Raw genomic sequence first — 26,301 nt, 5'->3', positions numbered from 1 at the left:
TGTAATTCACTGGATCTGAAGCATAATGTGAAGAAGATACGCAAGCTCTAGCTGGTATAGAATACGGCTATGCATCATCTCCCTGGCTTAGACTGCTGTGAGCACATCAGATCTGTGCTCTAATCCCTCATCTGGTTTCTAGTCAGATTCTGATGCCAGTTTAAAGCTCTGGTTCTAATTTTCAAAGCAATTAATGCATCAAGCCTTAATTACATTAAAAAGCATATTTCAATTTATGAACCACTGTGTCAGCTGCACTCCTCTGGAACAATGAAAATCATTAGGGACTTTGCTATTGCTATTGATTTCATGTGTAAGGTGCTCAGATAGTGCTGTGATGAGCGGCAGTATAAAACCCCTAATATAGATCGATAAAATAGATTAACTTTTAAGGTGAGAGAAAAAGTTAAGGAATAATTATGTACTGATATACAAATAATCAAATGTGCTCTCCTTTTCTTGCTCCACTCCTCAAAATTTTATCTCTTCCCACAGACATTTCCAACATGATCCCTTTCACAAGACACATATCTCTTTTGAATTTATGAGACTAGGATTCAGTGAAAAAATAGTATGTTTGTGGAAAGTGTCATGAACACGGCCAAAGAGAATATATGTTTTTCATCTGAATGCTTTAAAGGTCTCCACCATTTGTTTCCAGCTGTTAACTACGTTCCATAAAGTGGGATATCTTTCAGATCTAGATCTTCTAATCTTATATTGTACCTGCACCATCATTTTTACATTGTTTTCTTCAAAATAATTTTATTACAACATTTACAGCTATATAATGGAAAAGCTATGTCAGTTAAAGAAATATTCAGAGGATGACCACAGGGTAAAGAATTAGAATAGAATTTTGGAAAAAGTGAAGAGAAATAGTGATACTAATGAGAAGAAAAATGACAAGGGGTAGTTGGCTTGTACATGTCTTTTTTTCCATATATTTAATGAAAGTTTGACATATTTCTATATAAAGTAGTGTTTTTGTCTGTTTTAATACTGGTGAGTTTTTCCAATGATCAATTGTTTAATACTGCCTATTTTCAAATAACATGCCTGAAAGTGATGTGTCTCAGGCATATATTGTGGTGCTAGATGGAACGGTTATATTAATATGATATGCACTGTGCGGAGTTGTCTCAAGTTTGCATTTTTACTGTGCATTGCTTCTACCCAGCTCAGATCCTTCACACATCACTATAACTAGGGATAAATGTGTGTTTAAGATGTGCATAAGGGTTTGCACTGCCTTTTAATCATGGTTTATATATAGCAATTACATCAAAACAAAACCTCCAGTTTTTTCAGTCTTCCAAGGTAAATCAAATATTTTGATGACACTGAAAAATGGCATGAATAATATTTCAATAGTCACTCATATCTGCACCTTATATACCTTTAAAATAGTGTTTCTTGAGTAGACTCTAAATGATGGTGGTGGTGGTTGTTTTTGGTTTTTTTGTTGCTTTATTCATTTGAAAGATCATGGTAAATGATGTAGATATATTTTATTTTAGGAATTTATTAAATCAAAGTTATGTACACATCTGTTGAAAATCTGTTAAAGATTGTGTGATAGGAACATTTTTATATAGTGCCCTATTTATATGCTGCCTTGCTGATTACATTTTAAAAGAATGCCTCCCTGAACTGATGACATTCAGTTTTCTAATTCACTTTTAATAAGGCAATCCTTTTCTGAGATTTATTTCCTTACGATAATGAAGTAGGATTACTGAGGAATTAACAGCAATGCTATTAACATTTTTTTTCCTTTGGTATAGCCTTATGCTTTCTGTTTGAAAGTAAGTTGAGATTTATTTTTCCTAGGCCAGTGCAACAAATGCAAGAGCTGAAGATTAAAAGACAGCTGAGAAAGTAATTTTTTGGCAAAATTAAGATCCCTGTGTGTTTGAGGTATGTTTGCTTTATAAATTATATAAACTATTTTTCAGTCTTTCTGCTTGTGTTTAAAAATAATTGTTACTGTTTTTGAACATTTGTTCTTAATCACATTGTCTAAAGATGTACGTGTTGCTTCACTTTAGAGGAAGCCCAGAAGTATTGGGCATTATTTATTTATTTATTCATTCATTCAATTTTTCCCTTGCATTTGATACTTCTAAGCTACTGTTTAGAAATTGGTTTCTGTTCTATCTATGCACAATACAATAGCAGCCTGTCTATGGAGGCTAGTTTTATCCAGACAAAGTCTAGTAACTTGTGATTCTACCCTGTTAATAAACTTTGCATTTGCAACTGTTCTCCATGTGCCTGGTTGATGCAATAGGAATTCTAAAATAGGATGATATTTAAATGTTATGAAAGAAATCATAGACACTTCTCAGACTGTGTCACAAGGTTATCTTCAGGATATTAGAGCTGTCTCTATAGTTCATGTTTGTGTTTAGTGATTTTAAGTGAAGCTTCTACCAGTTCAATGTGCAAAAGTAGTTTGTAAGTAAATTCCATATAGTTTGATAGGCGTTCAGCAGGTGGACAACAGAAGGCAATCAGTAGGTATACAGGCCAATGGAAGCTGTACTGAGAAAATCCAGAATCTGCTTTGAAGGAATTAAATTAGCATGATTAGCCCTGTCACCCCAGGTTACAGTAGTTCTGATTTTAGTGGGTTTGATTCAGCCTATGTAAATTTCACCTACAAAGTTTATAATGAAGCTACATCTATTCACTTGGTCCTAATGTAAAGGTTCTTATACATATAGTTATCAGCACACTCACAACCTCCATTTTACAGCAACAAAAGTCACTTTAGTCCTGCTCTTACTGCTGTCATTGATTAGGCTTGAACTGAGGAATTGCATCACAAAAGTCCTAAACAGTTACAAGAGAAACACCATAAACATGCAGCTGATAGCTAGACAGACAGCTTCCCAAAGACATTGTAATGTAATGGGAGGTTTTGGGGTCCAGAACAGGCTGACTGTTTTCTGTTACTATTTGGAGATATCTAGGACTGGGACCCATCTGTTTTCCCTCCTCCATTGGCAACCCCAGTTTTACCTTCCCTTGAATAGGTCGAGGAGCCAAACATTTTCAGCTATTCAGAAACACTGAGTTTTCCCAAATAGCAATTTTCAGGCTGTGCCAAGTGTTATTTCTTCCATCTACACTTGGCTAGGAAATTGCTATTGTTTTGATACTGGTGTAAGCATATGGTAGCTGTACTTTGAATTTATTTCCCTGTTCAATTCAAGGTGTTAGCTTTGAGCTCTGAAAGCTTTCAATGATTTCAGTCCAGGCAACCTTAAAAAAAAAACTTCTTTTATCATGTTCTTCCCCAAAAGTTAAGATCAGCTGGTGTGGGGCTTGGTAGCAGGGTATTTTTGAAGAAGCGTTTCCAGCTGCAGGATTCATGGCCTCATACACTGGTCTCTGTAGGCCTGCCCAGGTCAAAACCCATGATCCTCACCTGTTGCTAAAGCCTTTGCATGAGGACATTGGTTGGACAGGTTTGGTGGTCTGTTAGAGGTGAGAATTGTTGAGTCCTTTAAACTGGATTCTGTATAGTATTACCTAGTTGACATTGGCTCAGGTTTGTTATTTATTATTATTATTATTATTTCATTAATATAACACAAATACATCAAAATAATATCTTATTTCCTAACGTTATCTGGATCTTAGAAGCCTTATTGACCATTCTACAATTTATAACACAGATACCTCTCTTTCAATGACCTCTCTTTCTTCCTTCTTGGAGGAACCAGCATTTGAAAGCATTATTTTTGTAATATAAGTCATCAGAGAGAAACCAGAGAATGGAAATAGATGTCACACATTCTCACAATTTTCTGTGTTGGTTATCATATCCAAACTTCCTATAGGTTTGTTAACAAAGGAACTGACATTATTACTGAACCTTTGACAACCAGCCAAGTATTTGCTGGTGACTTACTAGAACAATATTTCAGAATGTGTCTGCCCCCAAACCATTGAAACAATCGCCATTAGCTCCTCCTGACTCCCATTGTGCTAAATGCGAGTACCCTTATTTGTCTTACAGATTGTATTTTGTGTGTGTGTTCTTATAGTTGAAACTCGTAGTATGAATATTAAATTTATATTGCTATTAGAAGCATAATAAATAATATTGTTATATTCAACTTTTAGAAGAATTTTTAAAAATAACAATCATTTTGCTTAATATAATAAAGCAGGGCTACACATAAATTATTAAACACTGTCTGATTTCAAGGACTCAGTTCAAGATGTATTGCTGATTTTATATATTTGCAGCTGTTTTGCCCGCTCTGCTTTTCCATGTTTCTTTTCCAGTTTTTGTTAGTTTTTAAAACCATTACATAATCTGCACTAAATGAGCACCACATATAAGGAGACAGAATAAAACAAGAAGATAAAAAATGTTTATACATGGAAAATATGTATTTTCCTTTTTTGTCTAATGTAATGAGAGAGTGCAATGATGCATTTCTGCCTCCTTATCGTGTTGTATAATACTTATTAATCAGCTGCACTTCAGGTTAATTCAGAAGACTCCAAAATGGTGGTTCCCATTAATAAGTAGATGCTGTTGGCTTCTCCTATGACCTAGCCTAACAATCTTTCCAAATGTAAGAGCATTCCTTGGAGTTTCTTTTTCTAGCGTAGATTAGAGGAGACCAGCTTTGCAATCTGCATCTGGGTCCTTATTATCTATCTTTCCCTTGCGATTCCATATTGGGCTTCTCAAAAGGGATTTAATATAATTATCATAGAATACGTTTCTGGGTTAATCCCTCAGTGGTTCCCCATCATTCCATGGGCCTTCTCTTTCAGATAACAGTCAGATAACACTATCTTAAAATAAGGAAATACACTCCCCCCCAAAAAATTTTTGGAAATAGTGAGATAGATTTTTAATGGTATAAAAACACATCCCATCTAGTGAAACTTGTTAAAGCCATTGAAACAATTCTTTATCCTAATGAACCTAAATGATCGTTCAAATGTTGATTCCAGAAGACTCTGTACCAACTGATGCTTTCATGTGCATCTGTGTCATCTGATTTTTTGTATTTAGTTTTGACTCAATAAGTGGTGGGTTTTTTTTACTTTGGGGGAGTTGTGAAGGTGAGTGACCATCTTGCAGTGGCTTGAGGTGTCTCAAAAATCAGGACAGTGGCATGTGATTGACATTGTAAGCAGAAAGACAAGATCTACACTATCATGCTTTGTTACCATCATATATCTGGCTGCTTGAAGATATTCAGAGGTTTGGAATATCACAAATAGACACAAGGAATATAGATTAATGGACAGGGTGCAAATGAGTCAATATTACCATGGTGATAGGTACCTTAGAAATTTATAGTGAAGTAGATGCATAATACATGTGATTTACCAAGTGGATATTGCCACCTCATCTGTGATATATTATAGTTTAGCTCACAACTTAACTGTAACACATGTTTATCTTGTTATGGAATTCAACTTTGGTGTGGAAATTTCTGGGTTTAAGGTCTCATGTCAGAGTTTTGTCTATATGTGATCCTCTTTGATGAACTCCTAACCGTTGTTAGTCCTTGAGTTCTTCTTAAGCACAGTCATCTAGGGATTTTTTTTTCTCTGCATCCCTTATCACTGACTGTGTAGCCAGCTGTTCTGCTGACCAGTCTAATGCTCTAGTGCTGAGTCACTATTTTGCAATGCATTTGTAATCCTTTCGAATTCACCTTTCCCACACCAGTACCCTGCTAAGTTGTTTGACAGCCTTTTGTGTTTACATGCTTTTCCAGCACCTTCAATTCTATCCCCTATATATTGAGACTGAATCCTCTTTATTTGTCTGCACCATGTCCACCATACTTTTGGGGGTTCTGCAGATAAATAAATTACTATATAATATAATTCTTGTCATCCCCTTCTCTCTCCCCATTTCTTTTAACTATATTTCTTCATAGTGGAGCTTATACCTGTTGCATATGACTATTTATTCGCATACCATTTGTATATTTTGTCCTGTGATGTCAAATATAAAGTATATTGCTTTTCTCCATTATATAAAATATTTTGTTTTATATGAATTTCATACTTTTGAAAAGGTGACATACTGACTGGCTGTTTTAAATACTGCCATCTTCTGGCATCCATGTGCAGTCAATCCTTAGCATCTCTGCAAAAATGCGCAACTAGTGTTCAATTTAGTCTCTCTCTGGGGTATGGAATCTGTTACTGAGTAGTGAAACTGACAAAATAATTTCAAATAGAAAAAATGAACAGCTATCAGTCAATACCAAAATGTTAGTCTCTACTAAGCTGGGCTGAATTTGAACTGGTGGTCTAGAAGTGAAGATGTTGGCAGGCAATTTGAAATTATCAGCTTGTTTTGGATATAAACTGTGTGACTTAGAAAAGAACAGTAGTTTTACACAATTTGAAATTGATTAATTTGTTTACAAATATATGTGTTTTACTTCTTCCAAAACAACTGCAACAAAAACTACAGTAGTGGGTTAGTTACATGAAGAAAATGATAATCAAAATATTGCATATTTATATGAGGGTTATATCTACATATTGAAATCTCCAAAAGGTAAATCTAGAAAAAAATCTGCTAGTATCTGATCAAAAGATACTTAAAAACAACATATTCTAAAGGTCAGTTTAGACCAAGAGAGATCTGTACAAAATGCTATCATAGTAGAAACCTGTTTTGCAGTTATTTGTGAGGCCAATTTCCTTTTCCAAAGACTGCAGGTTTTTGTTTTTAAGTATTCTTTGCACTTTTTGTCAAATTGATCAAAACAATCTTTCACACAGCCTCTTTTAGAATAGCAACTAAAATCTTTGAGTGCTAGTAGGATTGCCTTCTTCTATGAGTTTAACACCTATACATATGTATGGCCATTGAAGTAATCGGACTACATTTATAATGAACTGCATATTAAATAAAATAATGTGATTTAATAGACAAGAAAAGAAAAAAAATCTAATTATAATTATATTTTATTAAAATATGCCTTTAAGATTTCTTAAACAATGTTGCAGTGCCGCAATCACCATAGTACAGAGCAACTGAGATCTCCATCATGGTATGTTGGCTTTGCGGAGGGTTTTACTGCAGACCAACTTCCTTTAACCAGCCTTAGTCATGGTGTCATCAGATGCATGTAAAGTATGTATTATGTCTGTTCTAATCAAGGAAGATCAGTCATTTAATATAATGGAACTTGATTATAATTAGCCATCTCAGGATAGCTAGTGATCCCAGTCTTTGTATTTGCACTGGATCAAATTGTATTTGCATGTATATTCTGGATATCAGAGAAGATGCAACAGAGTTTCAAAAATATGGAGTCTCATTACCAATTATCTGAGCCATTTTGTCCCCACCAAAAATAAATCTTGTCACTTACATATTATCACTTTTAAAACATATCAGTTAAAGGCCTGAGAAATTAGTCTTGATATTATACATGGATGCATATTTTTGCCTTTATTTTATACTATTTAATATTATTTCAAAATAATATGTCCTCTTAAGGCACTTCATTCACACAATGCTTTTTTTTTTCTTCTTCCAAAAAATGCCTTTGGAAGTGCACGTGTCATATTTTTCAATCACTTTGTGTTGTGACCATGGGTGCAGAAAGTTTTACAAAACTGATAATCTTAAGGAAATCTTGCTTTGTTGTAGATCTATGATTTTTCTACTCTTGTTGTTGTTTATACAGGATTTACATTAAGCAGCACAGTATAAGTCATTCCAGCAAAATAAAACATCAGAAGGAAAAAATAATTAGCATCCTTATTTGTTATAATGTGCTGAGCCTCTCTTTAGAACATAGTGAAATTCAAGCAAAAACTGTTTTCAAATTAAATTATACGGTGGGTTCATAATAATGTGCGGCCACATTATGTTCCTTTACCCTGATCTAAATAAGGAGTAACTCTATTTCTTACAATGGAGTTACCCTAGATTTACACTGTCAAGTATCAGAGGGGTAGCCGTGTTAGTCTGGATCTGTAAAAAGCAGCAAAGAATCCTGTGGCACCTTATAGACTAACAGACGTTTTGGAGCATGAGCTTTCGTGGGTGAATACCCACTTCGTCGGATGCATGTCAATAATTATTGACATGCATCCGGATGCTAATTATTGTATTATTGAATTAATGTATTCACCCACGAAAGCTCATGCTTCAAAACGTCTGTTAGTCTATAAGGTGCCACAGGATTCTTTGCTAGATTTACACTGTTTGGCTGAGCATAACAAGGCCCTCCTCTCAACTTAATGGCATTTTTGTCTATCTGTAACACAATAACGTTTGAATTCTGCACCTGCTTAATTCCAAAATGTCAGGAAATGTTCTAGACATCAGTGCGCAGATCTTCATTGATTTTGGTGAAACCTGGAAAAAACAGAAGGGGAAATAGGGGACACACAGAGCCCCTTACATCTGACTAGTACACCTATTAGTTTTAACCAGCTTTGTAATTTTCTGTAGATCAAAGAACTGGTTGATGAAAGCCATTGACATTTTTCAGCATAACAATAACATTCCAGCTCAGCCCATCATTCTAACAGAGTTCAAAATATTGATATTCTGTGTGATTTATCTCCCAATCTGAAAGAAAATAAATAATTCAATGATTTACACAAGGTTACATATTCACGTGTCCCTGACATAGAGGAAGATGGGAGGGTGGCACACCAGGAGCATTTAGAGGGAGGATGGAGGGATGCAAGGAGTCCCTGTGTGTATAATGAGTTCAGCCTAAAGAAGCTGTGAAGTTTGTGACCCTCTAGACATGGGTAGGCTAAGACAGGAGCAGTCTCAAAAGAAATGGGGTAAACGCATAGCTCTTGGCATGTGATGGAGAGGAGAATGGAGGGGAGCACAAAGAGCTGTGGCATTGGGGAGGAAGAGGAGAATGGGGGACCCTAGTAGGGAGGTATCATTGGAGGCCCCCAGATCCCTGGCATGGGGGAGAATGAGAGACCATGGTATGATGGAAAGAAGAAATAAGGGACATGAACTGGGGAATTGTAAGGGTACACAAAATGCCTAGTATGGGTGAAGAGGTGGGGTGGAGTTTCTGGGACTCCCTGGAAAACAGAGGGGGATGGGAGGCACACAGGGATGGGGTGGGGCAGAATGGAGGGATACAAGTAGCCCCTGCTGCTTTCAGTGAGCATTACCCGAAGAAGCAAATAAATAAGTGACCCATGAGCATAACTTGATCTTTATAAAACAGCTGCTCCAGGCTTCGTATGTGAAGTGGTGTATCACACTTGTGCAGAAAACTTCATAACCCCAAAATAACCTTTAGCTAACCTTTATTATATAGTATATGGTCCAGATGAGTTGCCATGCCATGCAGCTGAATGAGACTGATGGAACACCAAACTGTCAACAAACATTTGACTTAGGAAAGCCTATTCATTTCTTGAACTTCAGGGCTTTCTGAATTATTTTACCTTGGGGGAATGTTATTAGTCCAAAACAGATTTTAATTTACAACATAGAATACATATGAAACACAAAATAACAGGTTTAGAAATCTGAAACATTGTGCTTTGTAGACTTCATCCCCAAACGTAACTTGCAGGATCTGGGTTGTTGTTGAAACATAAGAGAAAAGGTTTAAAAAAGAGTAACTCTCCCTCTATCAACAATTTTTTTAGCTATATTTGGTGGTGGGATGGGTATGTGTGTGCTGGGGTTGTATAATTTGGCTTGGTGGAAGGAGAGAGACAGGGATGCTGAGATGTCCTGTCTTTTGGATAGAGGACTAGAATGCCAATGGGTTGTGGTCATGATGAATCGGGGTGAGAGCAGTATTAGAGGGCTTTCCCTTCACCCTCTCCCCTGGTTTTTGTCATACAGACAGAAAGCAGAAGACCAGAAATGCAGGCAATGTGATGTTTATTGGGGTTAGTTCCAAGCAAGCATATTCATCGCTCTATACGCCAGCAGAGTCTATTTCCCAGGATTCTGTTCCCAGTTCTGACCAGGGCTGCCCAGAGGGAGGGGCAAGTGGGGCAATTTGCCCCAGGCCTCTAGAGGCCCCCATGAGAATATAGTATTCTATAGTATTGCAACTTTTTTTAAGGGAAGGGGCCCCTGAAATTGCTTTGTCCTGGGCCCCCTGAATCCTCTGGGCAGCCCTGGCTCTGACACCACAGAGCGTTTCCCCTGTTTCACCCTTCTCAGCTCTGATGCTTCTGAGCCTTGCCTGTGTCCCCGTTCCCCATTCCCCCTGCTCTTTCCCATTTCCCCTTTCTTAACAGACCCAAATATACCTGCAATGCACACCCTCAGTCCCACCCCTTACAACTTATGGTCATGTTCCATTTTGCAGGGGTTGTATCCCATGGGAGGGGTGAGGAGTGAGGTTATGCTATGGTCAGGGGCCAGGCTTTTCTTTGGCCTTTTAGTGTTTTATACCTTCCCCCAAATACCTCTTTGCCCCTCCCAACTGGTTGCTTGACCTTGCCTTGAGATAGGAGTTGAAGCAATCTTAAAGTGTGCCTACATACTAACAAGCAAATGATACCTGCAGTTAAGAGTGCTGTGAGGAGGTTAGACTTGGTGGTGACATCTGGTACTTCTGATGTTGGAGGTAAGGAAAGGGACCAGAATGAATTTAAAGCTGTGCAGCAGAACAGATCTGAGGAAGATATGTGGCAGATGCTGGGTCAAAAGGGGTGTGTGCCCAGTTGCTGATTTGGGGTGAGATCCTAGAGTAGTTCTGTAACATGGAAGAAGTTGGACGCTGTTTCAAACTTATTGCTTCTGAAAGCGAAAATGGTGGAGGGGAGATTTGTCATGTTTTTGCCATTCGTAACTTCAGGTGAGAGGAATTCTTTGATATTTACCTGCAGTAAATTACACTGTACTGTGGTTGATGAGATCTATGTCTTCATCACAAATGGATGTATTTGTTCCAAAGTATTGCCTGCTTCTGATGTATCCAAAGATTCTTCATGAATTGTCTTTGGTGAGGGTGGATGTTCATGGAAGAACCTTTTGCTGAGGCAAAGGTTACCTTATTTGACATCTCCTGCATTTCATGTGCACAATTAGTTGTTAAGGGCCAAAATCTGAGCTGATTTACACCCTGCAGCCAGGATATGTGAGGTAAAAGTGACAGTAAGAATGGTCATACTGGGTCAGACCAATGGTCCATCTGGTCCAGTATCCTGTCTTCTGACAATGGCCAATGCCAGAGCATGGTTTTGCAAGTCAAGGCAGAACAGGGACTTAAAATACAAGTATTTATTTTAAAGGCTATTCTATTTTAATAAATGTCTATTTAAATTTTGTATGGTGTACATTGAGTATTGTAAATATGGTATCACATAAATTAACTAAGGGGAGTTGAAACGGCATTCTGATGTCATTTTGTAGTCTCTCAGTAGACACATCTATTTTGCATTCCTCTGACCATTATAACTGAGTTTTAATGTAGTACATGTATATTATCATGCGCCTGTTCTGTTAATTTTAAATCTGTTTCTGTTGAAAGGTCTTAGTGTCAGGCTTATTGTTGGAGCTATTAAGGATGTCCTACCAAATCCTACTACTTAGATACTTCTCCTGACAGAATGAAAACCAGATACATAGCTTTGATTTAGAAACACTAAGAATAGGCTTAATCCAAGCCTGAAAGCTATAATCCAAAGTGATACAGAAGGCATAATGAACAAAATGAACACCTTACTGGCACCTGATGTGACAGGGGAAGACCCAGGAATAGATACACAGCATATTTCAAATAATTTAAATTAAAACAAGTGACTGCACCCATCCAATTGTTAAGGCTGTAACTATCAGAATTTTATATCCCAGAGTGCCTTTTTTTCATTGTTCATCTTTGAGGTTTAGCTAAACCTTAATTCTATGTTAATCTAGGGGCTCAATGATTGAGCTGCTGAAAGTAACAAATCTCATGAGTTGTTTCTGTAGCTTGCTTCAAGTGGAGGGAGAGTGAACAGAAATTACCTATGACAAAACAGTGATTGTTCACAAAATAGTTTCTTGTAATTATGTGTTCTTTCATGAGCAATATGTTGGTCTAGAAGTTGTTGATATCAGGAGAGAAACAGTGGATATGAGCAACCCTTGACAGATAATCCTGTAGATCATTACATAGAATCCTACCTGCTGCCAAGGCTCAAACTTTTTTCACAATGAGCGAGAAGATTGCTGCCTCCCAAAAGTTCCAGCCATACAGCAGTTTAGAGGGGTAACAGTAAGATAGGCTCCACATTTAATATACTCCATTGAAATGAATACATGTGCTTCAGACCTTTCTGTTCTTTCAGGCTTCCTGTCGATATTCAATAATAAGTTTTCTCCTGTGTAAGGTTACATATCAACTTTGGCCATAAGAGCTAGAAACTTGAATTTTGTTTTTTTTAATAAAGAGTTAAATGCTGTAGAAACTGATGGGTAAAACCTCTACTTATCATTGGCAAGTCCTCAATATTTGTGGATGAGGCTTAAATATGTGAGAACATTTTTTAATAATGTTGATCAACACTACATGATACTGAAGTAACATGCCAAACCTTTGCTCTGTACTTTATGATGCTTAAGTAAAAAGGCTCCGGGTACATGCTGATCTCTCCCGCAGACACCCCCCCCAGCTCCTATTGTCTGAGCTGGTGCTCAGGGTGGGGGAATCGCTCAGAGCCCTGTGTCCCCCTCCCTCCCCCACAACCCTCCCAGGAGCCAGACCTGCTGGCCGCTTCCAGGGCGAAGCACGGTGCCCCAGGACAGGTAGGGACTAGCCTGCTTTGGTGCTACAGCGCTGTCAACCGGACTTTTAATGGCCCGGTCGGCGGTGCTGACTGGAGCCGCGAGAGTCCCTTTTCAACTGGGTGTTCCGGTCGAAAACCGGACACCTCGTCACCCTAATTGGTACACAGGTGGAATCGCTATTAACAAGATTTATGCTGCACAATGGCTGCAGATAATATCCCATAGTATAAATTTAAATTGTTAAATGCACAATGTTAGGATTATTATGACTAGGATGTGCCAAACTCAATGTGATGAAGAATCATTTAAAATTTGGATATTTAGAGATAAATAAAAAACAAGTAGGCATCATATATTAATGGAGTAAATGAACTATGCATGTGAGTTTGTGCAAATGAAAAGGTTGCCCTATATTCTAAGTTTATGGTAGTCTTGCAAAATGAAGTTTGAAGGGAGCAAACTATATGTCTTACGACAGCATTTCCGGAATGTATAATAACTGACCATCCCTTTGGGAAAATAAAACAAATATGCCTTCCAGAGACTCTGCCAAGGCTTACCCATCTTCATTTATACATCTGCATCCACTGACTAATCATTCACACCCAGTTTGGGGTGTGTGCCTCACATTTTGGCATATGCTGTAATTATGGAGAGATGAAGTGTTCAGGAAAAGAAAATCTCATTCCACTGTGAAGCCCTTCATTAATGGAAATGTGTTAGTTAAGGTTTCTTGCAGCAAATCAAATTTGGCAGGCTGCAGAAACATAGTCTTTTTTTATCAAGGGGGTCATCAACTCTTTTATTTGCTTTGATCCATTGCTGGAAAGAGCCCAGATTTCTTGACTTTGCAGGCACAATGCAAAGTCCATCTTTTCTCACAGGCCTTGTGGTAGGCTGGAGTTCAGAGGAGGAGAGGCTGGAGGTTGAAGGATGATTTCAATGGAGGTCTCATGGTATGGTTAGGTAGATTCATTTCTTTGTCCAGCTATATCGAAAGAAGGACAGGAGACATTTTGACATGGGTTTAATCAGGCTGCAACTTTATTATTAGATGTTTGGGACTACCCAGCAGATAAGAGTGTACAGTGCAGGTAACACCATGTTTGGTCCATAATTATCTGGGGGGGCTTCTGCCAGCTCCCCCTCTTTTTCTATGCAGGTTCCTGCAGCCAATCCATCACTGAGATCTTACCATTCTCTCCCCCACCCCGCATAGGAGGATTAAGGTGGGCTATAAGAAATTGAGGTTGGTTCCCTGCTATACCAATAATAGGAGTCCCCAACTCTCACCCCCCTCCCTCTTCATTCCATTAACAAACACCTCTTTTTAAAGGTGAAAAAACCCCAACTGCACCCAAGCCAATCTGCTGGTAAAGGAAAATTTCCTTCCCAGACTCCCTAAAAAGGAGGTATCCAGTGTAATGCCCACAGCAGGTTTTGGCCAAACCTGGTATTTCACCACCTAAAGGAGAGGGAAGGTGAGTGCTGCCTCAGCCTGCTCCATGTAAAAGGGGATTTTAGACACAGGGCTGCCCTTTAAAGCCCTTCATTCCCAGTGGATGAGTGAGCAACCACACTGACCCCTCCTTCCCTTTTGCAGCAGTTTTCTTCTCTCTCCCCCCCATCCCCCAGCCATAAAGCACTGTTCCCTTCATCCAGCCTGCCAGACAAATTCTCCCCCCCCATACCCCCCACAATTGGTGCAGTCATTGTGGGAAAGTCTATTAATTTGATAGTTTGTAATAGGGAAACTTGATTAACTAACGTATGGTATGACAATTTTAGATTTCTGTGTTCTAAATTTCAGAAGGCACTTTCATCTCTAGATGGATAAGTATAAGTAGGGGCATTACCAGCAGATCGAGGGATGTGATCATTCCCCTCTATTCGACATTTTTGAAGCCTCATCTGGAGTACTGTGTCCAGTTTTGGGCCCCATACTGCAGGAAGGATGTGGAGAAATTGGAAAGAGTCCGGCGGAGGGCAACAAAAATGATTGGAGGGCTGGAGCACATGACTTATGAGGAGAGGCTGAGGGAACTGGGATTGTTTAGTCTACAGAAGAGACGAATGTGGGGGGGTGGAGATTTGATAGCTGCTTTCAACTGCCTGAAAGGGGGTTCCAAAGAGGATGGATCTAGAGTGTTCTCAGTGTTACCAGATGACAGATCAAGGGGTAATGATCTCAAGTCGCAGTGGGGGAGGTTTAGGTTGGATGTTAGAAAAAACACTTTTTCACTAGGAGGGTGGTGAAGCACTGAAATGAGTTTCGTAGGGAGGTGATGGAATCTCCTTCCTTAGAGGTTTTTAAGGTCAGGCTTGACAAAGCCCTGGCTGGGATGATTTAGTTGGGGATTGGTCCTGCTTTGCACAGGAGGTTAGACTAGATGACCTCCAGAGGTCCCTTCCAACCCTGATATTCTATGGATACCAAGTACATTTAAAAAAAAAGTTTTTTCCTTTATGAGCAGTATTTTTCTGCTGTCTCACTTTGTCTGGGATCTCTCAGCTCAACAGTGGGGACATTGCAGTTTACTAGAACTGATTTTTTTTCTTTTGTGTAAATGCTGAAGGAGCCTATTCTTACTTCAGTCTTCCAAAGATAAAACTTCCATTAATTCCAATGGAAGGAGGATTAAGAGTGTTAGATGACCAATTAAAATACACAGTGTAAGTAGGGCAAATCAGTTAAAGATGCCACATACTACAGCCCTTTTATGCTATATATCATCTGAGGAAATTTGGATTACTCCTTGAAAGTTCAGGTGTTACTTATCAGTTGTATCTATATTCATCACAAAAAAATAGAGAAAGATGCAAAGCACACACATGAGGAGGCAGGAGTAGCCTGGTATTTACCTGTGGTGGTTTTTACAAGGCAAAATAATGTTTTTTACTGCCTCACAAAAACCTATTTAGTCTCACTTTAAGGCATTTTCTCTTTTTAAAAATGGTTTCATTAATGCATACCACGTTAAACCTAGTTTTAGTTACATACTCATATTGTGGTTACATAAGGCAGTAAATTAATAGATTAATTTAGGGTTATACTAATAAAAAGTAAAACTGCAATGGGCTAGTATACTAATATATATATATATATATATATATATATATATATATATATATATATATATATATATATATATATATATATATATATATATATAAAAATACAGAACATTAGAATGTCTGTACATCTTGGTTCAGTATTTTCTAAACGAAGTTATATGTCTTGACTCATTTCAATTTTCAGTATTATATAAACAAAAGTAAAAAACATTTGATTATATGAAAACAACAATAATGCATAATTGTAGGCTGAAAGAATTAGCAATCAGAATCATCAGAGTTGCAAGTTCATTTTGTCATGCAGCATTCTGAAGTAGAAGACAAACTTTGATGTACTGGATATACTATGCCTATTCCTCAGCTTTCAATGGACATATCCAAAGTTTGAAATTATTCATTCTATGCTTTCTGAACCTGCAATTATTTTTGAGTTTCATGGTTTAAACTGGGTTTAAGCAGGTATTTACCAACACCCTGTCATAAACTAGTTTTTCCCAGGAAATTGCCAATCCTGCAAGGATCACCATCAAGCTTGAATGAGCTTCATGAAAATATTCCCCATAATGTACACATTGTAAAGTCATCCTATATATGGTTGGCAAGCCTTCTGACTGATGTATAGTGGCGAGGCTTTCATTTTTGTAGAGTATTTTGGAAAAAGAAAACATTGATTTCCAAGATTTCCTCAGATGATATACAATATAAAATTACTATAACATGCCCCGTCTTTTTAACTGCCTTGACCTTCCTGATCTGTATGTGCCAGGTGTTCAACTGACTACAGCCTCTCAGAGCAGAGCAAAAAGTAATTTGACCAGACTTCTAGAGTCTCCCAAATTGTAACAATGTTCCATTACTTTGTTCCTAGATAGTCTAATGGTGCAGTTCTACAGAAGTAAGGCCATGACTTTAGGGCACTTATTATTCATCTTTGGCACTTATGGTTTTCAAGCAGTGCCAAAGTTATCTTGAAAGCTCATTTACAGACTATTTCATTTTATAATCAGTGCTCTCTATAATTAAATGCAAAGTCATGTAATTTATTAATAGAGGAGAGAATTTCATTAAGATTCCTGATTAGGACAAGAGCACTAACAGAACTCTAAAGGTTATAGAAATTTAGTTCCTGCTTAAGGTAAATTAAATATAAAACCAGATTTAAATAAAGTGGAGAGTCTTGCTTAAATTGTCAAAAGCCAGGAAATTTTAAAATTTACTTTGATATTCTCTCCTTACTGAAACAACTCCGTCCATCCAAATGAATAAAATTAAAATATAGCTGGGTGAATCAATAGTTTCAAATATTTTGTCTCTTCTTTGGTTCATAAGGATCATTAACATGGGCCTCTAGGTCTACTTTTCAAATGTGACAAGTTGTTTCAGGTACCTCTGCTTTTAGTCCCCACATTTAAATATCATAAAGAGGCCTGATTGAGAAGGTGACTGTTTAGCATTTCTGAAAATCAGGATACTTGAAGGTGTCATGGGTGAAGGAAGTGGTGGGGGTTAGGCTTGGACCCACAAATTGAGACACCCGGAATTGCTAGTCACAATTAGGAAGTTATAGGGTGAGTTTGTCTATTGACTACAATAGACACAGGATTTCACCCATATTATTTACCAAGGAAATATAAAGTCTCCTTTTACTCTGAATAAACATTCTGTTTTATGGCACTGATTCAGTAAAGCATTTAATCACATGCTAAAATACATTGCTGAACTGGGGCCATAAAGCGAGTTTATTCATATTTATTTCACCATGACTTTAAAATAATTTTATATCACACACCTACTTGTATTTCAGAATGCACAATATGTCCCCACTTCACTAAGGTGCATAGGCATGGGACTAATTTTAACCATGTGCTTAAGTAACTTATTGAATTAGGGCCTAAATTATTTGACAACAAGCAATTCATTCCCAAATATATCATCTGCTTCATTTGAAAAGTCTAAATAATATTTTATTTAAACCAGTGAGAACCTGATCCTGTTGATTGGAATCAGTATGAGCTTTTGCTACTTATTTCAAAAATAGCGGGATTGGGCCTTGCCTAACCAATACTATGAGCTAAAAGTAACCCTCTAATATATGTGCTTTTTAAGCATATCTACTATACTCTTCTGTATCGCAGCAGTGAAATAAATAAATATATATTTAATATATATAAAATCAGGGTTTTTTAAACTGGGGGTCGGGACCCCTCAGGGGGTCGCAAACTGTTAGGCTCCACCCCAAACCCCGCTTTGCCTCCAGCATTTATAATTGTATTAAATATATTTAAAAGTGTTTTTAATTTATAAGGAGGGTTGTACTCAGAGGCTTGCTGTGTGAAAGGGGTCACCAATACAAGCGTTTGAGAACCACTAATATATATCCTCAATCTTAGAGAAAATTCTTGGAGATATTTTAAGATTTAAGAGTGGAAAACAAAAATATGATCACAAATGTAACTTCTGCAATACAGATTATATGTATATATGTGTGTTTGTTTATTTGTATATACATGTGTTTGTATAAATTCTGATTATAAGACTTGTATGTAAGATCCGTATTAGTAATTCATTTATTGAGCTGAATTGTTAGTCTTACACAAGTTAGTCCCACTGAAATAGCAGTTTGACTTATTATGCATCTCAGTGACACACACACACACACACACACACACACACACACACACACACACATATCTCAGCGCACATAATGACACGTCATGACAATTTTTTTTAAAATATGCAATAGAATAAAACAGTGAGTGAATTTTCTGATGAAGTAATTCCATATACCAGCAGAGAATTTCGGCCAAAACTTCTTCCAACTACATATTACTTATACCAAAAGTAATTCCAGACCAAGACTTTCTGATGTGTTATAAACCCCTGAGAATAGGGAATTATAATGGAAAAGTGTCACTCTGCCCTCACTTTCTTTCTCACAATGTACTAGTGTAACACTGTGAGTCAAGAGTGCTACTGCAGGGTTATAGAAACAATGCCATTTATAATTAAATAGTCTTGTGCAATTGCATCAGCTTTCACATCTGATTTTTTCCATTACATTCTGAGTAACTGTGGGCTTCCTCCTGCTCCATATTCTATTATGCCCTTGCCAGCACACAGTTTCACTGATGTTTGCATTTTGTTCCAGTGCTAAGGACTAAAAAACAACTAAATGACACATCATATAATAGTGTTTACTTAGAAGATACCATATTTTTACAAACCTTTCTTTTGGCAGTCCAGTAACCCATTTTAAAGTTGTTATATTTCATTCTTTCTTTCCTTTTTATTATTAGGAAAAATAATTTCAAGTTAATAAAACCAGTCTGATCATACTGTGAAAATCATTACACTACTCAAAAATTCATGACAATCTTTAATTCATTTAAGAAAAAAAAAATACCTCTTCTAGGTATACTCTGCAGGGGCATGTTTCTTTATTCTGCTTCTGCCTACAGTACTTCGTTTTCCAAGAAAAAATATTTAGTTAGAGATATTACTATTAGGACTGAATCCTGTAAAGACTTACTATTGTCATGCAAGTTCTTCTAATTTAGTAACGGGCTGTAGGATGAGCCCTTAGTCAGAAAAGACTCCTATGAGATGCTCAGCACTTTTGACTCCAATTGATGTTAACAGAAATTGGGGGAGTTCAGCACCTTACATGATCACAGATTTAGTTAACATTGGCTTTCGTCTGAGTGGTTACACTGAACTTCACTATGCAAAGCTCTACAAAATATAAAAAATATTATCGTTTGACAGTTGTTGCAGACTTTACACTTTGGAATATGATTACTGGCAGTGGCATTTTAGGTGATTGACATGTTGATTGATGTGTTGATTGAAAATGTTCAAGTGGAAAATGTTATAGTTCCTCATTCTAAACTGGGTCTTGTTTTAAGAGTTGTCAAGGCTTTGCACAAGCTGCATGAGATATGAGACTCTCTCTTGCATCTTCTTAATTCAGAGCCATTTCACAACAGTTGTAAAGTTCCCACAAAGCTGACAAATGTCCCAACCTTCTTGGGTCATAAGAAGCTTAGGTCTTGTAGTAGCTTTACTGATTATAAATAGTTAACCCTCCTTTTACACGAAGAGGAAGCTGAGTAGTGTCCTTAAACGTTAGATTTTCAGTTAAATTATATTGCTACTTGCTTTCTACTCACGTGAATGCAAAAACAATAAGAAACAGAGACATTTCAATTACATAATATTTTTCTCAGTAATAACCTTTACACAAAGTACATTCAAGTCAAGCTCAATATAGATGGGGATATGAAAAACTTTTATGTATTATTGAGGGAATCTGGGACTATATTGGCCCCTGCCCTTACTATGAAGCTTGCCACCTCTTGCATGCTTTTATTTATTGACAAAGGAGTTTAAAATTATGGTGCAAAGAACCACTAGAATTAGTGATGTGCTGCCACAATTTTAACAAAGGGCTCCCTCAAAGATTTTGTGCCTCAGTTTGTGATTACATTTGATAGATTCCTTAGTTAAAACACTCTCACCAACATAACTCCGCAAATCGAACCATCCCCTTCCCCACACCCAGTGATTTCCCCTCCTCAGGACTTCATGGAAGCATCTATCAATGGCCATATACCTGATGGGTGTTCTGCAGTCTTGTCTGGAAATGGTGGTTGTTTCAAATCACCATGTGTGGGAGCTGGATAGGAATGGATCTCCTTTGGTTCCTGAGGTGGATGGGTTTCTCTTCATTTGTGTTAAGGGGTTTGGTGGGAGACTAGGTCTCCTCTTATCTGGAGGCGGAAGAACAGGTGGGATGGAAAGTTGTGAGAGGGGTACATCAAACGTTTCAGTAGGCTCCTGCTCTGTATTAGATCTACAAACTCTGGGCTGGAGATAGTGCTGATGGAGGACAGTAACAGTTAGCAGCTATAGGACTCCTTAATGAAGTAGCTGCTTGCACCTATATATCTTAAGTACTTATCTGACCTCAATTATTATGGCATCTGAGTACCTCACAATCTTTATTTTTAATCATAGGATCATAAAAATGTGAGGCTGGAAGGGACCTCAAGAAGTCATCTAGTCCAGCCCCCTGCACTGAGGCAAGGACCAAATATACCTAGACCATGTCTTACAGGTGTTTAATGTATTTCTCCTCACAACACTCCTGTGAGGTAGGGAGATATTATCCACATTCTGCAGATGGGGAACTGAGACAGAGATAGATTAAAGGGGTGTTTACACTTTGAGCTGGAGGTGTAAATTCCTCACTAGTTTAATCAGAGCTCATGCGCTAAAAATAGAGTGTAGCCACATTAATGAGAGAGGCTTGCTGCCTCAGTAGGTACCCATCTAAGGTACTAGGCATGTACTCAGGGTGCTCAGCCCCTGCTGTTGCTCACACTGCTGAAGCTACACTGTACTTTTAGCACACTAGTGCAATCAGTGCTAGAGCTGGTTTGCCTCCTGCAGTTGGAATTTACACTTCCAGCTCAAAGTGTAAACGTAACCTAAGTGATTTGCCCCAGGTCACAGAGGAATTGAACCAGAGTCTTATATGGTCACACTCTTTCTGCGCTTCCTGCCTTGTCGGTGCAACTGGCAAGAGTGTGCAGGAACTACAATGGGGTGTCCTCCATATATTCCTATCTGCACTTGTGTAGGATGTAGGAAGGGAGCAATGGCTGCACTGTGCAACTGCCTGAGGGAGCAGCAGCCAGCTCAGTTCCATAATCAGAGATAGTTTGACATTATATTGGCTTTAGTATTTTGGGCAGACCTGTGAAAAAATGCTTTGCCTTCTCCCCAAAAATAACTGTTTCCTGCCCACCATTATCACGCAGGACTACACACAGGACTGGGCTAAGAATTTCAGGGAGGGTTAGTGAAATGATTCTGTGGAAAACATAACTGGTCTTTTCATATAAAAAGTGTGATGTGTGGGGATCATTAAGTCTCTTTTCCCACCTTCTACAGAAATGGAACTTAACTCTTGTTCTTTTGAACCCAACTGATCAAGTAACAGGAACAATTTGTTTTCAAGGCTACTCTGTAAGGAAAGAGGAGAGAAACTTCCAGTTTTTTTTCTTTTTCTTTAAATAAAAACTATGATTAGTCAAAGGTCAGTTAACAAGGGGCTGGCAAAAACCCTGTGGTGCCACCTCAGCTTACCAGTGCTTTGAAAATTGGTGAGAATCCCAAACGTGTGATAATGATAAACAACGGTGTACTTTGTTGAAAGAAGGTGTCTGGCAGATGCTGCAGGGATCAGACATGTTCTCATTAACATCTTCATTACTGACCTGGAAGAGGGAGCAAACAGTGTGTTAATGAGATTCACAGATAACGCTGAAGTTGTTGGAAAGTGTTGCAAACACCAGCAAGAACAGTGAAATATTAAAAAGGGTACAAGAGTGGTTTGGAATTTGGGGATCCATCTTGCTGTCCTTGTCTAGGCAAAACTCCTACTTAGTGGAAGTTTTCCAGAGTAAATGCAGCAAAAAACAGGCACGTAGGTAGGATATAATAGAATTAGTTTTAGCTTGTAATAATGCTATTATCTTTGAGAGAAAATAATCTGAAACCATAATATTTAATAATAGGGGAAAAACAACCCTTGAAAGTAGCACTAAGGAAAGAGAACTAGGAAGTGACAGTGAACAGCAAGCTAGACAAGCATTTTCAATGCAAGATAGTGGGGGAGGGAGAGGTGGGAAAACATGACTTGTGGCTGAATAAGTGCAAGGTGTGATATCATAGAGCAGAGAATTGATGATCCATCTCCATGTAATTCTGTTAAGTTCACACCTGTTAATGCTGCATAAAATTCTAGGCACTTTGATACAAGAAGAATGCACACCTGGATTGAATTCAGTGAAGAACAACAATAGTGATTGAGGGGCTGGAAGCATTGACTTATAAAAGAAAGGCTAAAAGAACTAAGTGGAGGAGACTCAACCCTTTAGCTCAGGGAAAAGCAAATTGTAGTTCCTGACATGAGCCTGGGCCACAATCTCAGGATATGTCTACATTAGAAGCATGACAGTGACACAACTGCAACACTATAGCTATGCCATGGGTAGCACTGTAGTGAAGAAGGGTTTTTTTCCCATCACTGTAGTAAATCCACTTATCTGAGAGGCCATAGCAAGGTCAATGGATGAATTCTTCTCTAAACCTAGCTGTGTCTACAGTTGGGGGTAGAGCAACTGAACTGTTGCACTGGGCATGCCATTTTTCAGAGCCCTGAGCCATGTACCTCAGGCGACCTAAGTTTTAGGTGTAGAGCAGGTCTTAGTGGGGATTCATCATCAGGGAGAGCAGAACATAGTTCTACCATTGCTGTACATCAGAATTCTTTCCGAATCTGGTAACATAAGTTTCTGCTGTATTCTCCACAGGAGCCCTGTGGGTAGAGGCTGCAGGGGGATATGATGGATCAGCACTTCTGCAGGTTGACTTTACCTGCTATGCCTTTCCCCTCCAATCAGCCTCACTCACTTTGGTGCTGCGCTAACTCTGGTAGCTGGGGGTATGTGTGAGGGTCTTACACCACTGGCACCTCACTCAATGGACTTCCCACTGCCAGGAATCTGGCAACCTAGTTTATGATGATATAAACCAAGGGTAAATTTGGTCTAATATGAATGTCCTGACTAATGGATAACTGACCACAATGTTGTAACTATGCACAGCTATTTGGAGTCTCTAAATACAAAGGACAGAGAGGGAGTATTTACACTGGTGTAACTTGCACTTAAGAAAAGAGAGATTCAAGCTGAACGGGGGCGGGGGGGCGACTTCCTGACAGTGAGATCTATTGTAGCATCTCCAAGAGAAGTAATGGAAGCCCCAATATTGGGGCATTTGAAATTAAACTGCACAAAACACTTGAACATATGCCATAAGGACCATATTCCACTACCATGAGGATTAAACTAAATCACCTAATAAGTCTTTTTTATTGCTAATTTCTAGTATTTTGTGGTCTGGTGAAAGATATCCTTTTTATAACTCTCCATGTATTTTTAACAGAACTTGAGCCTGAGGGCCCCCTGAACTCTCACTTGAAAGTCTCCTCCTTCATGAATAAAAAACACGGAAAATGCTTGTAATGTTCATTATAACTGAAAAATGCAAAATGACACAAAGTGACAAGGGGGTTTTGGTTGGTTGGTTTGGGGCGGGGGGGAGTTATATGTATCTACATTTTGAGCACTTACATGAAATGGAAGTTTTGGCATGCCTGGTGATACTTCACAACATCATTTAAAGTACCCACTTGACTATCCTCTTAAGAAAACTGATAGAGTATCTTGCTCTTTTTCATTAATAAGACTATTTAGCATAAGTAGAAGTATAATTAGACTGTATCAGGCTATAAAGATATTGGTTGGCATTAATCTAGTTCCTTTTATCTTTTATACCTGCTACACCTCCTCTGCTTCCCTTTCTTTTGGAGTATAGGGGTGTTTTGAAGGTGGTCCTGTCTCTTGCCTGCTCACTGTTTTGTTTTGGAGCTATTAGTCACTTTAAGTACTGATAAGGTAGATAAGTCACTGATTCTCTTTGTTAGCTCCCTGGCTAAGCTCCAGCTTTCACTCAGGCGTCCACAAAGTCTTTGGGGCTGCAACAGCTTTTCTTTCACTACCCAAAGGGCCTTCCCCATTATAGACTGAAGTAAGTCTCCATGGGTGCAGAACTCTGCCCTGGTCCTTTGGGTGCAGAATACCCAGCTCAGAGTTGGAGTCCAAAAGAGTAATATTACTTAGCAAATCTTCAAAATGCTTTTATTAAGTATTTCTCACAGCCCCCCTGTAAGGCAGGTGAGGAGAATGAGAGAGCCATGTGTATTATTTTTTTTATACATTTCATATGCCCCTCACGTGATCTGTTTGATGTTAACCTGCTGGTCTGCCAGGGGTTAAATCAAAGGAGACTGTTAAGTGCAAACCTTGAGGAAATGAAACAATGATAGAGACAAAAAATGCTGGAGGAAGCAATGGAAAAGCTGTTTATTATGGAATATCCCTGTCTAGCTCCATCCATAGGTTCCTCTTCCCAAGACCGAGTCTAGGATCAAAGGGCATCCTAAACCTAAAAAAAAATGCTAGCCTTGAGGAGGAAGAGAGAGGAGTGGGTTGTCACCAGACAGACACTGACACCAAAATAGTCAGACACACAGAGACAGCGGACAGGCTGGATCTTCCAACTCAGAAATGGGAATAAGCAGGACCTCCCTGAGCTGTGGATAGAGAGGTTACGCTTCAGTAGGGAACTATACATCTAGGCCTTTTATTCTGTTAACCTATTTTCATAAATGCTTTGTACCTTTTAGGAATAAATAAATAATGCTTTGTTCTGAAGCCTCTGTTCCCATGCCACTGCAAATTATGCTGTCATAGGCTTCCTATGGGAAAACGCTTACCAGTGCCAGACTTGAGTTAGGCCTGTATCATTAACACAGTTGAGAATCAGGGGAGTACTGCAGCACAGAGAGCCAGGCTGCTCATGATTGGATCGTGTGGTTCCACCCAAACTGAGGTGCAGGGAGTCAGGCCTGTCACCTAAGTGGTACTCAGAGAGACCAAAAGGATTCTAAGGTGCAGTTCACCCTGTAGTCATTTGTCATAAACAGTTAGTTAAGGGTTAAGGTCTCTTTTACCTGTAAAGGGTTAACAAGCAGTACCTGAGGAACACCTGACCAGAGGACCAATCAGGGACAAGATAATTTCAAATCTCTGTGGAGAGAAGTTTTTTTTTCCTGTGTTCTTTGTTTTGAGTTGTCTCTCTCTTGGGAGTTAAGGGAGTCCAGACATCTTAATCAAGTCCTCCCAGGTTTCTGCAATACTTTTAATCTATTCAGTCTAGTGAGTATTAGGGTATGTCTACACTACAAGACTATTTCGAATCAACTTAAGTCGAATTTGTGGAATCGACGTTATGAAGTCGAATTTGTGTATCCACACTAAATACACTAATTCGACTGTGTGAGTCCACAGTAACGGGGCCAGCATCGACTTCGGAAGCGGTGCACTGTGGGAAGCTATCCCACAGTTCCCTCACTCCCCGCTGCCCATTGGAATTCTGGGATTTCCCCCCAATGCTGGGGGAAAAATGTATCAAGGGTGGTTTTGGGTAACTGTCATCATTGAACCGTCAATCACGCCCTCCCTCCCTCCCTCCCTCCCTGAAAGCGCCTGCGGGCAATCTGTTCGTGCACTTTTCTGCTCAGTGACAGCGCGGGCGCCACAGCACTGCGAGCACGGAGCCTGCTGCAGTTATGGCCGTTGTCAACTCCTCGCACCTTATCGTCCACCTCTTCCACAGTCAGCTGCTGAGAAATAGGGCTACTTTTCAATGGTGCTGCGAGCACTGGTGGACCATGGGGGATGTTTTACCAACATCAACGTCGGGTGGCCAGGCAAAGTTCATGACACGCATGTTTTCAGGAACTCTGATCTGTTTAGACGCCTGCAGGAAGGTAGTTTCTTCCCGGACCACAAAATAAC

General features: G+C 38.7%; 1 protein-coding gene and 1 long non-coding RNA gene across 7 annotated transcripts in view; one reads left to right on the top strand and one right to left on the bottom strand.

The window, feature by feature from the left end:
• Window positions 1–26,301, top strand: part of CDH18 (cadherin 18) — a 623,460-nt gene that overhangs the window by 82,034 nt on the left and 515,125 nt on the right. For 4 of the 6 annotated variants that reach the window (XM_039526199.1, XM_039526196.1, XM_039526198.1 and 1 more), the window contains exon 3: window positions 1,834–1,920. The exons of the other annotated variants lie outside the window; for them this stretch is intronic. The gene's annotated coding sequence lies outside the window, so the exon portion shown is untranslated. The remainder of the gene's footprint in view (window positions 1–1,833; window positions 1,921–26,301) is intronic. 6 annotated transcript variants of the gene reach the window in all.
• The window catches only part of LOC120398642, a 56,149-nt gene continuing 43,422 nt past the window's right edge, over window positions 13,575–26,301 (bottom strand). Inside the window, exons 2-4 of the long non-coding RNA XR_005594594.1 lie at window positions 21,962–22,092; window positions 20,424–20,580; window positions 13,575–13,724 (exon numbers count right to left, since the gene is read on the bottom strand). This is a non-coding gene — a long non-coding RNA (uncharacterized LOC120398642). The remainder of the gene's footprint in view (window positions 13,725–20,423; window positions 20,581–21,961; window positions 22,093–26,301) is intronic.

The sequence above is a fragment of the Mauremys reevesii genome, linkage group 2 (assembly GCF_016161935.1).
Source record: "Mauremys reevesii isolate NIE-2019 linkage group 2, ASM1616193v1, whole genome shotgun sequence".
Taxonomy (NCBI): domain Eukaryota; kingdom Metazoa; phylum Chordata; order Testudines; family Geoemydidae; genus Mauremys; species Mauremys reevesii.
Note: the sequence above shows the minus strand (reverse complement) of the source record. Positions and strands in the feature narration are given on the sequence as shown.